The sequence below is a fragment of the Oryctolagus cuniculus genome, chromosome 14, assembly GCF_051225735.1.
Source record: "Oryctolagus cuniculus isolate XC-2025 breed Fujian yellow rabbit chromosome 14, ASM5122573v1, whole genome shotgun sequence".
Taxonomy (NCBI): domain Eukaryota; kingdom Metazoa; phylum Chordata; class Mammalia; order Lagomorpha; family Leporidae; genus Oryctolagus; species Oryctolagus cuniculus.
Genome location: NC_142880.1, coordinates 69,335,138 through 69,350,853, shown reverse-complemented (window position 1 = coordinate 69,350,853; position 15,716 = coordinate 69,335,138).

Genomic DNA, 15,716 nt, shown 5'->3' with positions numbered 1-15,716 from the left:
TGATGGTAAATCATTAGACAGTAAATATTAATTTCATGCTTAGCACAGACTAGTAGAATAGTTAGCGTGGGTTTGGCTCACAAAACCTCTCTGGAACAAATCCAGTTTAATCCAGATCTGAAGTACATAGTGACAAAAAAAAAAAGCATTCTTTTGAGAATTGCAGAAACAAAAACATACACACTGGAAGTAATAATATATACTCAAAAACATTATCTTAATTGTAGTCAAGTAATAAATTCAGAAGCAATGGGACAGAATTGAAAAGGGGGGAAGCTATTTGGTGAAGGATCTTAAATATTGTGTATAGGCTTGAGTTTTAAGAGGTAAAATGGATTTCATTGGAAGTATCATTTAAAGTTGATGATTTCAGTAGCTGCATGTGCTATGGACTTAAATAAAAACAAACTTATCATTTTAAATTATGTTCAAGTTAAAACAGTGGAAAATGGCCCAAGTTTTCAGGCCCCAGTCACCCACGTGGGGAACCTGGATTAAGCTCCTGGCTCCTGGCTTTGGCCTGGCCCATCTCTGGTCTTTGAGGCCATTTGGGGAGTGAACTAACGGATTGAACACCTCTTTTTCTGTCTCCCCCTCTCTCTGTAACTTTTTAAATAAATAAGTAAATGTTTTAAAATAATTCTTTTTTTCATATTTAAGCAGAATTTTAAATTCTCTATTGCCATAGTCATCATCAGTGGCATTTGCAGAAGTACTTACTCTGCCTTCCCATATCACTCATTCTGGTGTTCTCAGAAAAAGCTACTCATTACACACTCTTTTTCTTCCTAGCTGTCTTGTGCCATTATAACACATTAACACAGACCAGGTTATTTATACCAAATAGAAATTTATTTTCTTATAGTTCTGGAAACTGAAAAGTCCAAGATCAAGACCGCAGCATGTGGCAATGGCCTCCTTGATGCATCAGCAGAAGAATGCCTTATCTTCACAGGACAGAAGGCAGAAGGTCAAGAAAGGATGATAGAGAAAGCACCAAGTGCACCCTTCTATAGCAAGCTCACTCTCAAGATAATAGCATTAAGCATTTCATGAGGTTTAATCAATCTTAACAGTCCCAACCCTTAATATTGTTACAATGGCATCTAATATTTCAACATGGGTTTTCGAGACAACTGACATTCATTCATAGCACTGTTGTACCTTCTCTTTGTCCAGTTAAGTCCCATTTTACATAGACAGAGTCTGGATTACCAAACTTCTATTTATTTACTTCTAAGAACTCCTGAATAATCCTTCTTCCGTGAGAACAGGTGAGCAATGTTTATCTCTTGTCAGGAATTAAGAAGAGAAAGTGCTGCAAAAAGGTAAGTCATATGAGTGGTAGACAAATGAGTAGGAAATACAGCCAGATTTAACATGGTCCTTCCCATCTGTCAAATACACAAGTATTTATAGAGGTTCTATCATGTGTTGGTACCAGAAGTGTAACTGTCTGTAAGAATTAAAGTAGATATATCAGGGAGAGATGTATGAGACAAGGCAGCGGTACGTTGCCATTCCACTACCTTCTCTTAGCTTTTTGAATTGGTAACAGAAACCAAGTATGTCCTTAGTGATAATAGTCCTAGACTCATTTATAACTTAGAATGGCTTTCTGACTAAATTCTCGCTAACAAGACATAAGTAAATGTTTACGTTTAAGAAAACTCGTTTAAAGGACAACATACAATCATTACTTGCTTATTTTGCCTTGTTTCCTTTTTCCCTGCCAAATGACTGAATAGTTGATGTGATGGAGGGCCCTCTAGCAGCCACCTGAAACCAATTCTAGATGTGGAAACTGCGTGTTAAGGAAAGTTGAGTGGAAACTGAAGATTTCAGATCCCGATGAGCTATTGTACTGGTTCTGAGCTAATTTTACATTTCTCTTACCTGAAAAAGAACTAATTCTCTGATATGATCAAGGCATTTTTTTTGAGATTACTATTAAATACAGTGGAATTTAATCCCAACTGATACAACAGAAATAAACTTTTTAATTTGAATGATGGTGAGGGACAGATTGGAGAAAGAGGAATCAATAAATTAATGAAGAGTCCAACCAGCCAATGATAATGATTTAAAATGTTAACAAGGACCATACTACTACAACTAGTCATATTTTCTAGACTTCTTTTGTATGGCATATTGTCAAAGTGACTCAGCTCTAAATTTTATATTGTAGGCTTCTTCTTAGAAAGATAATTCTCACTTTTCAGAAGCATTGTTATTATTTCTACTTCTTAAAACCATCAAACAGATAGGGAGCCAGTGTGGTGTTGTAGTAGGCTAAGGTTCTGCCTGCCATATGGGTGTGAGTTCGTGTCACGGCTGCTCTATTTCTGATCCAGCTCTTGGCTATAGCATGGGAAAGCAGTAGAAGATGGCCCAAGTGCTTGGGCCCCTGAACCCACATGGAAGACCTGGAGGAAGTTCTTGGCTCATGGCTTCAGATAGGCCCACATCCTGCCATTGCAGCTATTTAGAGAGTGAACCAGCAGGTAGAAGACCTCTCTCTCTGTGTCTCCCTCTCTCTGTCTGTAACTCTATCTCTCAAATAAATAAATAAAATCTTTAAAAAAAAATCAGAGATAAAAGATGAAAATGGGCAAGGAAAACATTCACAAAGAGTTTTGCATTGAATAAAAACAAATCTCATTTTTCTTGTTTTATGTTGACTATTCTTCTGAGTGAGTGACTTGCTATTTTGTTGGTAGTTTGAACCAAAATTACCAAGTTTAAAAAAGTAACATGAAATGGAATTTTCTTACCAGAGTCACATTTCACTCAATACAATGCTAAGGGGCCAGCACTGTGGCATAGGGAGTAAAGCCGCCACCTGCAGTGCCAGCATCCCATATCAGCGCTGGTTTGAGATCTGGCTGCTCCACTTCTGATTCAGCTCTCTGCTGTGGCCTAGGAAAGCAGCAGAAGATGGCCCAAGTCCTTGGGCCCCTGCACACGTGTGGAAAACTCAGAAGAAGCTCCTGCTTCCTGGTTTCGGATGGGCACAGCTCCAGCTGTTGTGGCCAATTGGGGAGTGAACCAACAGATGGAAGAGCTCTCTCTCTCTCTCTCTCTCTCTCTGCCTCTCCTTCTCTCTGTGTAACTCTGACTTTCAAATAAATAAATAAATCTTTTAAAAACATGCTGAAGGAACTGTGCCGTTGTCTTTGCAAGAACATACTCAGGATGCAATGATCACAGTTTGAGTCACAACATTTGTTACAAAGAACAAAGTTGAATTCTCATAAATATGACAGATCTTAAATATCCTCCGGTCCTCAAAGTAAAAACTGAAATTATGTGATGCTGTGATGTCCAGAAACTGCAAATACCTGAACCATTTACATGAGAGAGAAAGAAAATGTATGTTATCTCCGGTGACATATGTTTTGAATTGCAGCTCATGAATTAAATGTTTGCAAACAATTTTGAATAAGTAAAAGAGATCAGGGAAGAAAACAATATAATATACACTGTTAAAGCTTACATATCCTAAGGCTGAAGTACTTTTAGTTTTCCTTTTTCTTGGGGTTGGGTGGGGGAGTGGTTCCCATAGTAGAAATACTTGATGTAGGAGGTGAGTTTTCTGCCGCTGGGTTATTTCTTGCTCAGTTCTTACAAGTGGTTTATTTTCTACAGTGTACATCCTCCTCCTCACCACAAGAGACACAGTCAGTGCATATCAACAGCTTGAAGGAATTACCTTCTCTCCTGCATTCAATTCAACGTCTTCCTGTTCCTCCTGTCTTCCTCCTTCCTCTTTGGAGGCATGTGTTATAAAATTACCAACTGCTAATGAAAATAAGCATCTCTCCCTCCTTTTAAGCATGGATCAAAATTACTTGAGTTTAAATTGCTCCCCACATTGTCAGCATCTGAAGTCCCAGCCAGAGGCACATCCTTAATGTGCTCCCCTGTGTGCTGCTATCAGCTTCTTCCCTGCAGTTTTCATTTGTTGTATGTCCTCAAAGTATTTTCTCAAAGTTCCACTTCAAAACATTTTGATAACTACTTTGTGCAATAAAATAACTCAGGAAGTACAAGAGTGAAGGTCCTCACATCCGTGAATCACACATAGTGCGCAGATTGTATATATTAAGCTTGAATTTTTGTCACCCAACCTGTGATTAACACTATTACATACATTTTGTGGTGGAGTGGGAAGAGTTAATGTTTCTCTGACATTCTATGATACCCAAGACTCCTATTAAAATTTAGTCCTTTTATTTTATCAATAAATTAAGAACAAATTGTAGAATTACTAAATTCATTTTATATTCAGTGCTCCTTTAGCCAACCTCAAAAAGGTAGTGAACATTTTTCCCAAGTCCTACTCCAAAGTTACTCCTGATTATTTGCTTAATAACGAAGTCAGATTTTAAGGGGTTTCATTACTGTGCAGTGGGTCAAGTCATGGCTTGTGATGGCTGCATCCTATATCCAAGAGATGCTTGCAGTCTCAGTGGCTCTGCTTCTGATCGAGGTTCCTATTAATGTGCCTGGGCTGCTGTCACCCATCTGGGAGACCAGGATGGAGTAGCCAGCTCCTGGCTGTGGTCTGATGTAGAGCTGGCTATTGGAGCCATTTTGGGGAATGAACCAGTGATCTCTCTCTCTCTGTCTCTCACCCTCTTTCTCTCTCCTGTCATTTTGCCATTCAAATAAATAGATCATTTTTAAAATAATATGGATTTTGAATCCCATACCAAAAAAATATTCCTCCTACTCCCATTTCCAAAACAAAATTTTGAAGACCCAGGTTTTTATGTTCCTATAACATATCAGCATATAATTTCAAGTATACATTACTAATCTATCTACAAATGCTGGAGTTCTGATAATTGTACTTACCCATAGAGGATGAAATGATTAAAGGCAAAATGTGTGGTTTTCCCTATCATATGAATAGTCATTTGTCATTCTTGTATCCAAACTTTAGTTTTATGAGTAAATAAATTTAAAATTTATTACAATGCCAAAGTATTTACTGAAATGGTTTATAAATCATATATTACTTTAAAGAAAAATTTAAAGTCTGAGACTTACCTAAAAATTTTTACTTTTGAAACAGAGCTTTCTGACTATAAATTAACAAAGTTTTAAAATGTATGTTGGGGCTGGCACTGTGGCATAGCAGATAAAGCTGCCACCTGCAGCACCTACATCCCATGGGGGTGTGGGTTCAAGTCTTGACTGCTCCACTTCCAATCCAGCGCTCTGCTATGGTGTGGGAAAGCAGTAGAAGACAGCTCAAGTGGTTGGTCCCCTGCACCTATGTAGGAGACCCAGAAGGAGCTCTTGGCTCCTGGCTTTGGATTGGCCCAACTCTAGCCCTTGTGCCCATTTGGGGAATGAACCAGCAGATGGAAGACCTCTCTCTGTCTCTCTGTCTCTGCCTCGTTGTAACTCTGCATTTCAAATAAATAAATAAATCTTAAAAAAATGTATATTAACCTGGGTCCATGCTAGTAAATTCGACACTTGAGAACACTGCTGCTTAGAATATCATGGCTCCATTTTTCCTACATGGGTGAGGGAGTAATTTGTCAGTCTTCAAGATCTTCAGGATTATTTATATAAGTCAATTCAGTATTACTCATCACAATCATTAAGGTTGTATGTTATTGCTTATTTATACACATTATAACGGAATTATTAAAATCTGCTTATACCATGTTTAAAATAGAAGTGAATAAGAAAATTATGGTACCACCACATATTTTAATATTAGGTAGGCATTAAGGATCAAATTTCCAAAGACTATTCAACAGATTAAGTCCTTATATTGTGATTTTTTTTCTAAGTGAAAATTTTTATATATAGATACAAATCTATATGTAAATTATGGCCCAAGATTTATTTTTTATATCATGTTTTCTTAATTTTTTTTATTTGACAGGTAGAGATATAGACAGAGAGAAAGAAAGAAAGGTCTTCCTTACGCTGGTTCACTCCACACATGGCCACCATGGTCAGCACTGCGCCAATCTGAAGCCAGGAGCCAGGGGCTTCTTCCTGGTCTCCCACACGGGTGCAGGGCCCAAGCACCTGGGCCATCCTCCACTGCCTTCCCAAGCCATAGCAGAGAGCTGGACTGGAAGAGGAGCAACCGGGACTAGAACCTGGTATCCATATGGGATGCCGGCAACCCCCTCCCCCAACCAGCCCATCAGTTGCCAGACACAAGAGTGAGGCCACTCAAGGCTTGCCAGTCACCAGGCAACCTGCCAGCTGAGCCACAGAATACGAACTCAATCAAATGAGTGGATATTTTTTAAAGTTTGTAGGTTTTGAGTTGCTTTGCAACAAAACAAACATTGTCGCTGAAAAGATCTTTGATCTTTTCTAGATTTGCAAGTTTTCTAGATATAATCAGTGTGACCTTTTATAATCTGGATAAAATCATATTTTATGATCATAAGAAAAAAAAAAGACACAAAGCAGCAAAAACTTAGAAAGCTGAGTTGGTTCCCTTATGGAGCCCCTCAGTTATCAGCTTTCCCCACAGAAACAGTGGAATAATGTCATCTGGGGGGACACTTTTCATTAAACTGTCATTCAGAGCTTTTCTTTTTGATCGCTTTCCAGTGACTCTTTTTTTTTTTTATCATAGTCTTCTCTGTAGTTTTTGTGCCATTACCTAATGCCTATAACTTTTTAATTATCAAATCCAAAACCCACCATCACTAACAGACAAGATTGAAGTCACCATTGAAAAATCTCACTATAAGTCGAGGAACAACTTACTATTTTATTCCTTTTAGTATTTTTTTGTTCTACTTAATACCATTGGTTGAACTCTTTACTTAACACACAATTAATCTTAGGTGTTTAAATTTAACTGAAAAGTGATCCCTGTTAAATATAAGAGTGGGAATAAGAGAGGGAGGAGATGCACAGTTTGGCACATGCTCAATAGGACTTACTCCAAACAGTAGAGTTAGAAAGGTGCCAGAGGATTCCAATTCAATCCCATCAAGCTGGCATGTACCAATGCTATCTCACTAGTCAAAGTGATCAGTTCCAGTTCATAATTGATCATAATGATAGGATTAAGAGTTAAAGGGATCACATAAACAAGACTAGTGTCTGAAAATACTAACTGATAGAATTAAAAAGGAGAGAACAGTCCAACATGGGAAGCAGGATACACAGCAGACTCATAGAATGGCAGATGTCCTAAACAGCACTCTGGCCTCAGAATCAGCCCTTAAGGCATTTGTATCTGGCTAAAAAGCCCATGAGAGTATTTCAGGCATGAAAAGCCAAGACACTCTGGCAAAAAAAAAAAAAAAATGACCTAAATGAAAGATCTCTGCAAGTGAGATCCCAGTGGAAAGAATGTGCCTTGAAAGAAGGAGGTACCTTTCTCTGAAGGGAAGAGAGAACTTCCACTTTGATTATGGCCTTGTCTAAATAAGATTAGAGTTGGCAAACTCAAGAAGCTTCCATAGCCTTGGCAACTCATGACAAGAGCCTCGCGTGACTACTGATGTCATAAATAAGAGTGTCAATTGTTAAATCAACAACAGGAGTCACTGTGCACTTACTCCCCATGTAGGATCTCTGTCCTTAATATGTTATACTATGTGAATTAATGATATAACTAGTATTCTCAAACAATACTTTATACTTTGTGTTTCTGTGTGGGTGCAAACTGTTGAAATCTTTACTTAGTATATACTAAATTGATCTTCTGTATATAAAGATAATTGAAAATGAATCTTGATGAAGAATGGGATGGAAGAGGGAGTGTGAGATGGGATGGTTGTGGGTTGGAGGGAGGTTATGGGGGGAAGATTGCTATAATCCAAAAGTTGCACTTTTGAAATTTATATTTATTAAATAAAAGTTAAAAAAAGAAAAGTCTCACTACAATAATTTATTATTTTTTATTTTTCCATAATAAAAACATGAGATTTCCCAAAAGTTCATGGAAATTGTACCTGAAGAAAAATATTATGCATAGATTTCAAATTGCTTACAACAAAATAAACATCTTTTAATTCAACTTTCCATGAAATTTTTATTTTCATTTCTATTGCTAACACCCAATTTTAAAATATTTTCAAGAAAATATCATCAGTAAATCAAGTAGCACATTTTTTATCATTCATCATATGTTCAATTTAGATTTTATAGGGGTTGAAATTATTATTATATCACTAAAAGAGTATAAACTCTTTTATATCACGAATGTGTTTTAAAAGAAGACCCACTGGGGACCAGTAGCTTGGTGGGTAAAACCGCTGCCTGCAGTGTCGTCATCCTATATCGGCACCGGTTCAAGTCCTGGCTGCTCCACTTCAGATCCAGTTCTCAGCTATGGCCTGGGAAAGCAGTAGAAGATGGCCCCTGCACCCGCGTGGGAGACCTGGAAGAAACTCCTGGCTCCTGGCTTCAGATCGGCACAGCTCTCTCCATTACGGCCAATTGGGAAGTGAACCAGCAGATGGAAGACTTCTCTCTCTGCCTCTCCTTCTCTCTTTGTGAAACTCTGACTTTCAATAAATAAATAAATCTTTAAAAAATTTAATTGCCTTCACACAAAGTTACCCTCTAAGTGCTTCAGCCAGGGCTCTGTTCCAGATAAGCAGGTCCCAGCTGTGATTCCAGCTTTACGACCTTTGATGATTCCTGGGTGCTCATTGCATTGTAACTGCAACTCCTTAGTGTGCCCAGAGAAGCTATTGATATTTGTTTTGTTTAGCTTATTATTTTGTAATGAGGAGAGTAATGACTTTCAAGTCTTTTCATTTCGGAAATGATACTTGAAAGAACTTCCACTTTGACTATGACATTGTCTAAATAAGATCGGCGTTGGAGCCTCGGGTGATTACTGACGCCATAAATAAGAGTGTCAATTGTTAAATCAACAACAGGAGTCACTGTGCATCTACTCCCCATGTAGGATCTCTGTCCTTAATGTGTTGTACTATGTGAATTAGCAGTATAACTAATACTCAAACAGTACTTTACACTTTGTGTTTCTGTGTGGGTGCAAACTGTTGAAAACCTTACTTAGTATATACTAAATTGATCTTCTGTATATAAAGATAATTAAAAATGAATTTTGATGTGAATGGGATGGGAGAGGGAGCGGGAGATGGGATGGTTGTGGGTGGGAGGGAGGTTATGGGGAGAAAAAGCTTCTATAATCCAAAAGCTGTACTTTGGAAATTTATATTTATTAAATAAAAAAAGAAAAAAAATACAAAGAGTGGGAATAAGAGAGGTAAGAGATGTGCAATTCAGGACATGCTCAAGCTGACTTACCTCAAACGGTAGAGTTAGAAACATACCAGGGGATTCCAATTCAATCCCATCAAGGTGGCATGTACCAATGCCATCTCACTAGTCCCAGTGATCAATTTCTGTTCACAATTGATCATAATGATAGGACTAAGAACCAAAGGGATCACATAAACAAGAATAGTGTCTGCAAATACTAGCTGATAGAATCAAAAAGGGAGAGAACGATCCTACATGGGAAGTGAGATACACAACAGACTCATAGAATGGCAGATGCCCTAAACAGCACTCTGGCCTCAGAATCAGCCCTTAAGGCATGCAGATCCGGCTGAAAAGCCCATGAGAGTTTTCAGGCATGGAAAGCCAAGACACTCTGGGGAAAAAAAAATAACCTAAATGAAAGATCTCTGTGAGTGAGATCCCAGTGGAAAGAACGGGTCATCAAAGAAGGAGGTACCTTTCTCTGAAGGGAGGAGAGAACTTCCACTTTGACCATGGCCTTGTCTAAATATGATCAGAGTCGGTGAACTCAGGGGGCTTCCATAGCCTCGGCAGCTCATGACAAGAGCCTAGGGTGATTACTGAGGCCATAAATAAGAGTGTCAATTTGTTAAGTCAACAAGAGGAGTCACTGTGCACTTACTCCTCATGTAGGATCTCTGTCCTTAGTGTGCTGTACATTGAGATTTAATGCTATAACTAGTACTCAAACAGTATTTTTCACTTTATGTTTCTGTGTGGGAGCAAACTGTTGAAATCTTTGCTTAATGTATGCTAAACTGATCTTCTGTATATAAAGAGAATCGAAAATGAATCTTGATGTGAATGGAAGGGGAGAGGGAGTGGGAAAGGGGAGGGTTGCGGGTGGGAGGGAAGTTATGGGGGGGGGGGAAGCCATTGTAATCCATAAGCTGTGCTTTGGAAATTTATATTCATTAAATAAAAGTTAAAAAAAAAAAAAAAACAAAGAAGACCCACTGGAGCCAGTGCTGCAGGCATAAGTTAAGCTTCCACCTGCAGCACCAGAATTCCATATGGGTGCCAGTTTGTGTCCTGGCTGTTCTACTTCCAATCCAGCTCTCTGCTGATGGCCTGGGAAAGCAATGGAAAATAGCCCAAGTGCTTGGGACCCTGCACACATATGGGAAAGCTGGAAGAAGCTCCTGGCTCCTGGCTTCGGCCTGGCCCAGCTCTAGCCATTGCAGTCACTTGGGTATTGAACCAGTAGATGGAAGACTCTCTGTCTCTCCCTCTCTCTGTCTGTAACTTTGCCTCTCAAATTAATAAAATAAATCTTTAAAATAAAGACCCACTGTCTTTTTATAATTGTTAGAAAAAAAATTTTATTTGAAAGAATCCTTACGTTTTCATTGTTAAATATTTATTTGGTAAAAGCAATTCAATAACTCATCAATAAATTAATATTTATTTGGTATCACTAATTTAATAAAATATCAGAACAGTTTGTAAACTGCTTTACATGAGACTATGAGATTAACGCATATTCTTAGTGAAGAGGAATAAGGAGAAGAACAAGAGAGCAACACAAGAACCAGTGCTGATGATACAACTCTGCACATTGCTCCATGAGCCTTCCTTGTCACCAACCCCAGATATACAGATCTGCTCTGCTCATCCCACAGCCTCACATACAAAATGCTAATAAAATACCCGTGAAGCTAACCAGCGCTTTCTCTGAGATAACTTTTGCTATGAACCTGGATTAACTGGCTCTGTTTTTTACCAAGGTGAGGTAGCAGAGCTGCGTGTAGACGCCACGCAGCTGAACTCTCCTGTGGGGTGATGATTCACCTGCATACCGAATCGATGTTGACATAGACAAAGCAAAACCCAAGGGTGTCCCCAACCCAGGCCTTTCCTTGCTTCAACAACACAGTAGAATCAGCTTCCTAAAGCTGGTGCTCCCTTGCATCATTTGTTTAATCAGAGAAAGGAAAAAGCAGAGTTGAGAAAATATCCAGGGAGGAAGCAATCAAGGTGAAGTTCAGAAGCAGTTTGTTGTTGATACGTTTCTTTCCTTGTGCCTTCCTGAGTGACATATTGTGTGGCCTTTATCCCTGCACTCTGGCAGAGTGATTTTTTTTTTGTCCTGCTCTCATCTTATTCTTCGATCCACCATAGTCAGATGCCTTGACCATCTACTGCTTGGTGACTGAAAAATATTTTGCTTTTGATAGATTTACTGCTGCTCTTGAAAATCGTGCCACACCCTACACCTCAGAATGCCTGAACATCCTTGTTCTTTACCCTTTCCCTGGAGGCCTTGTCCATCTGCTTCCTGATGATAGAAAGCTTCTCAACAAGTGTGACTTGCTTCGGACTGCATCCAAACAGCTAGCCCAGTGTCCTCAGACTAACAAGGAGACAGAGATTAAATTGTCTCTTCTCCTCCCTGAACAAAGCCCTCCAACAGTTCGAATTTCCTTAAAATCCATAGATCCAGACCTTGAGTGCTAGGAGCTGCAACATACATTGGGTGACTAAAGACTATGTAGCAGCCGTAGGTCCATGGTAAGGTACAGTAGGATAAAGCTCATCTTCTTTCTAACTCTCTGTAGAGGGACCTACTTAGCACTCCACATAGGAAAATTATTAGCAAATTTCTAAGCCCCACATGTGCACACCTAATCCATTCTAATCCAGATATTCACCCCCACCTTTCCACAGGAATATTTATAAACTGTCAATTTACTGTGAATGAACTTACAGCAACAACTTACTCTAAACAGTTCACATACATTAATAGCCTTGCAACAGTCTTAGGAAATAGGTGTAATTTTGAATATGGACAGGCAAGAAACTTAAAAAGCTAAATAATTTGTCAAGATTCCCACAAAGATTAAATGGCAGTGGTAGGATTTGAAATCCAGCTGCATCTCCAAAAAGCCAACACTAATCCAATTCCCTCATCTTACAAATGTCACTCTTCAATGTATAACATGTTAAAAGAACACATTTTAAGTATGTGTTGAGATGTGTTTCAAACATCGGAAGCTATAGTACATCCATACTGTTGAAATAGGATTACACAAATAAAAGAGCCAAAACTAAAACTCAGATATTTTTTTCATGTTTTTTTTTAAACTTAATATTCTTCTAATTATTTTCATTTTTTGCCATTGTGGAATATTTATTTCCTGGTTCATGGAACATACTCAGGATTAATTATTGGAGTGACTAAATGAATTCTGCTTCAATAATTTGGTTCCATGTCATTACATATGTGAAGGAACTTTGACTTGGCAAACTGATTCCATTGGCACTCTGCTCTTTAGGGATCACCATCCGTACAATTCTTGCTCACACAGAATGATCAGTTGGTCAGAACTTTAAAAGTCTTTGGGAACATGGCATCAAAAGTATTACTCCGGGGGCCAGGGCTGTGTTGTGGCTGGTAAAGCTGCTGCCTGCAGTGCCAGCATCTCATATGGGCACCAGTTTGAGACCCGGCTGCTTCACTTCCATTCCAGCTCTCTGCTATGGCCTGGGAAAGCAGGAGAAGATGGCCTAAGTGATTAGAATTCTGTACGCACATGGGAGATCTGGAAGAAGCTCCTGGCTCCTGGCTATGGATAGGCCCAGCTCTGGCCATCGCAGCCATTTGGGGAGTGAACCAGCAGATGGAAGGCCTCTCTCTCTCTCTGCCTCTGCCTCTCTGTAGCTCTGCCTTTCAAATAAACAAATAAATCTTGAAAGAAAAAAGTATTAATGGGGATGCTGTGATTGTGTGGCTATCTGGAATGGTGACCAATGAGGTTTTTAGGCATCAACTGGAGTCCCTCCTTTCCAATGGGAAAACATTGCTGCTGTGTGCATGTGTGATCTTCTCTCAACCACATGGGCATGCTACTTAACAGCTCTCAAAACAGTTTTAAGAGACTTAGCTCTGCTCTCTCAGACCACAGGGGAAAAAATGCTATCATCTCTGGATAGAACAACCTTTCCCATGTTGTTTACTCTCTAGTCACCAAAAGTCATGCTGGATCGTTCCATCGTCACCCACAGGAACACGCTGCTCACGCGCAGTCCTTCCCTGCTCAAGTTTGCCTTGTCTTGTAAAGTCCAATTTTCTCTAACTGCATCATGCCACGCACTATAAATCACATTTGCATCCCATTTAAAACATAAACCACAATAGACACTGGAGAACAAAAGGAACCACAAGGCCAGCTTTTTTGACAAAACTCCCACACACTGCTAATTGGAAGCACATAAATCTGCACACAGACAAGTCTGGAACTGCTGCCTTGCCTCATGTTGCTTGTCTCTCAGCCTCATCCACTTTCAATTCTGCCACCCAGTCCCCTGGAAAAGTATGAAGGGCAAGAAAAGATTAACACAAACTTACTGAGGATCAAGAAAAATGAAAACAAATAACATGGATCGCCTGACAAATTGCCCTGCTGTAGTCTTCATGATTGAGACCTTCCTGGTAGCTTAATGGAATAGGACTCCCATTGTTCCAACTCAAATTTCTAACACAACAGCTGGTTACTAATATGTTAAGGTACATCTTTGTGTAAGTAAGGCTTATATAAGAAGTCAAAATTTATTCAGAGCTATAAAAAATAATTTTGCCCCCAGCTTATATAAATGGCTCCCATGAACAGTGTTGGATTTTTGGTATGTGTTTAATTATCCATCAAAATTCCATAGTTCTAAACTAGACCAAATTCCTTTACAATATGGTCCCCAAATTTAATTACCATTTAAGGTGTAAATCTAATGGAAAGTGAAAGGCTTTCCATTATGATGCAAAGCAGCTGATTCTGATTTGCTGCTGGAAATGATTTTGTCTGTTCTGCGCACATAGGCATATTCCACAGCCAATGGACTCGCAACCTGAGGATGACAGACAGTCTTTTAGTAACTAGAGAAAACTAACTTCATCACCCTTCAAAAATCAGTAAGTCAGCCTTGATCATTGCATATCCATCCACCTCCAGGGAACAATCTGAATAATAACACAGGTCAACTTCTATGTCAGAATCATCAGAAATATCTTACATGGATAATGATTCAACAAGAAGCTGAATGAGTGTCTGGCTTGAAAAAAGTCTGGCAGCAAAAGTAGGTTTTTAATTAGATTATCAGAGAGCTATTTATTAAATTTTGGAATGCTGATAAAGTTTTAAAAGCTCTTCTAATCTGGAGATAATTACCTTTAATCATTAAACTTGTTCTTGATTAAGAATCTGAAAATGAGCCTGTTAAGCCTTCAACAAAATAGTAAACCCAATAAAAACTGGAAATAATGCTGCCAAGCTACCAGGGAACTTAAATAGCTACTAGGACTGTAATATACACAACTGGTGGGAATTTATGCTCAAAAAGAAACCAAGGCATCTTTTTTTTTTAAAAAAAAAGATTTATTTTAAAGGTAGGGTGATAGAGAGGAGAGAGGAAAGAAGGGAGAAGAGAGAGAGGTGTGTGTGAGAGAGAGATGGAGAGGGAGAGGGAGAGAAACATGAGTACTTTCATCTGCACATTCACTCCCCAAATGGCCACAACAGCCAGGATTGTGCCAGCCAAAACCAGGATCCAAGAACGCCATATAGGTCTCCAGGGTGAATGGCAGGGATCCAAATACTTAGACCATATTCCACTGCTTCCCATGGACACTGACAAGGAGCTGGCCTGAAAACAGAGCCACCAGGACTAGAACCAGCTCTCCAATATGGAATGCCAGAGGCTTAACCTGCTGTGCCACACCAGCCCTGAGTCCAATGTACCCTGAATGAATTCTGACCTAGGACCTGCTTCAGAAAAATTCAGAAGGAAGATTTATACTTAGATAGGTCTTTGAAAAGTGCCTAGAGGACAGGCCTTGCTTATGCTTCAAAGTGACAGAGGTGATAAAAAGATAAGACTAGTTTAACTCTTCAATATTTGAGAAGCCAATTACAAAGAAAGAAATAGGGTCAAATATAATAAATGTCTAAGGCTGCTAACCATATCATCATTATACCTGTATGGTGATCATAGGTATTCTGCTTATAACACTTCCTCTGTGAACTCCTAACTTATCTAGCTGAGAACTCAATCAGGTGGAGCATTCGAAGCCACATACATGTCATAACTGTCAAAAGTGAGAGACGGCAATATTGTACAATGAAAATGACCATCTAAGGCTCCCTCTGTTACTAGCAAAATGCTTCCTTTTCTGATATCTTAATAGGAATTACTGTTGTTGGCCTAACAATCATCATCACAGGTAATAAAGTGTTACTAATTAATTCACAGAAAGAGAAACCAGGTATAACAAAGAATATATAGCTTTCTCAACTTTCCATAGTAAGTTTAGAGGTAAAACGTAATGAAGGCCACCTTCTGCCAATATCTAAACTCATCTGTGTTTGGAACTAGTAGATCCTGCTTTAACTCAGATCATCTACAGACTATTTACTAAACTGTTGCTAAATTTATTTTCTGTC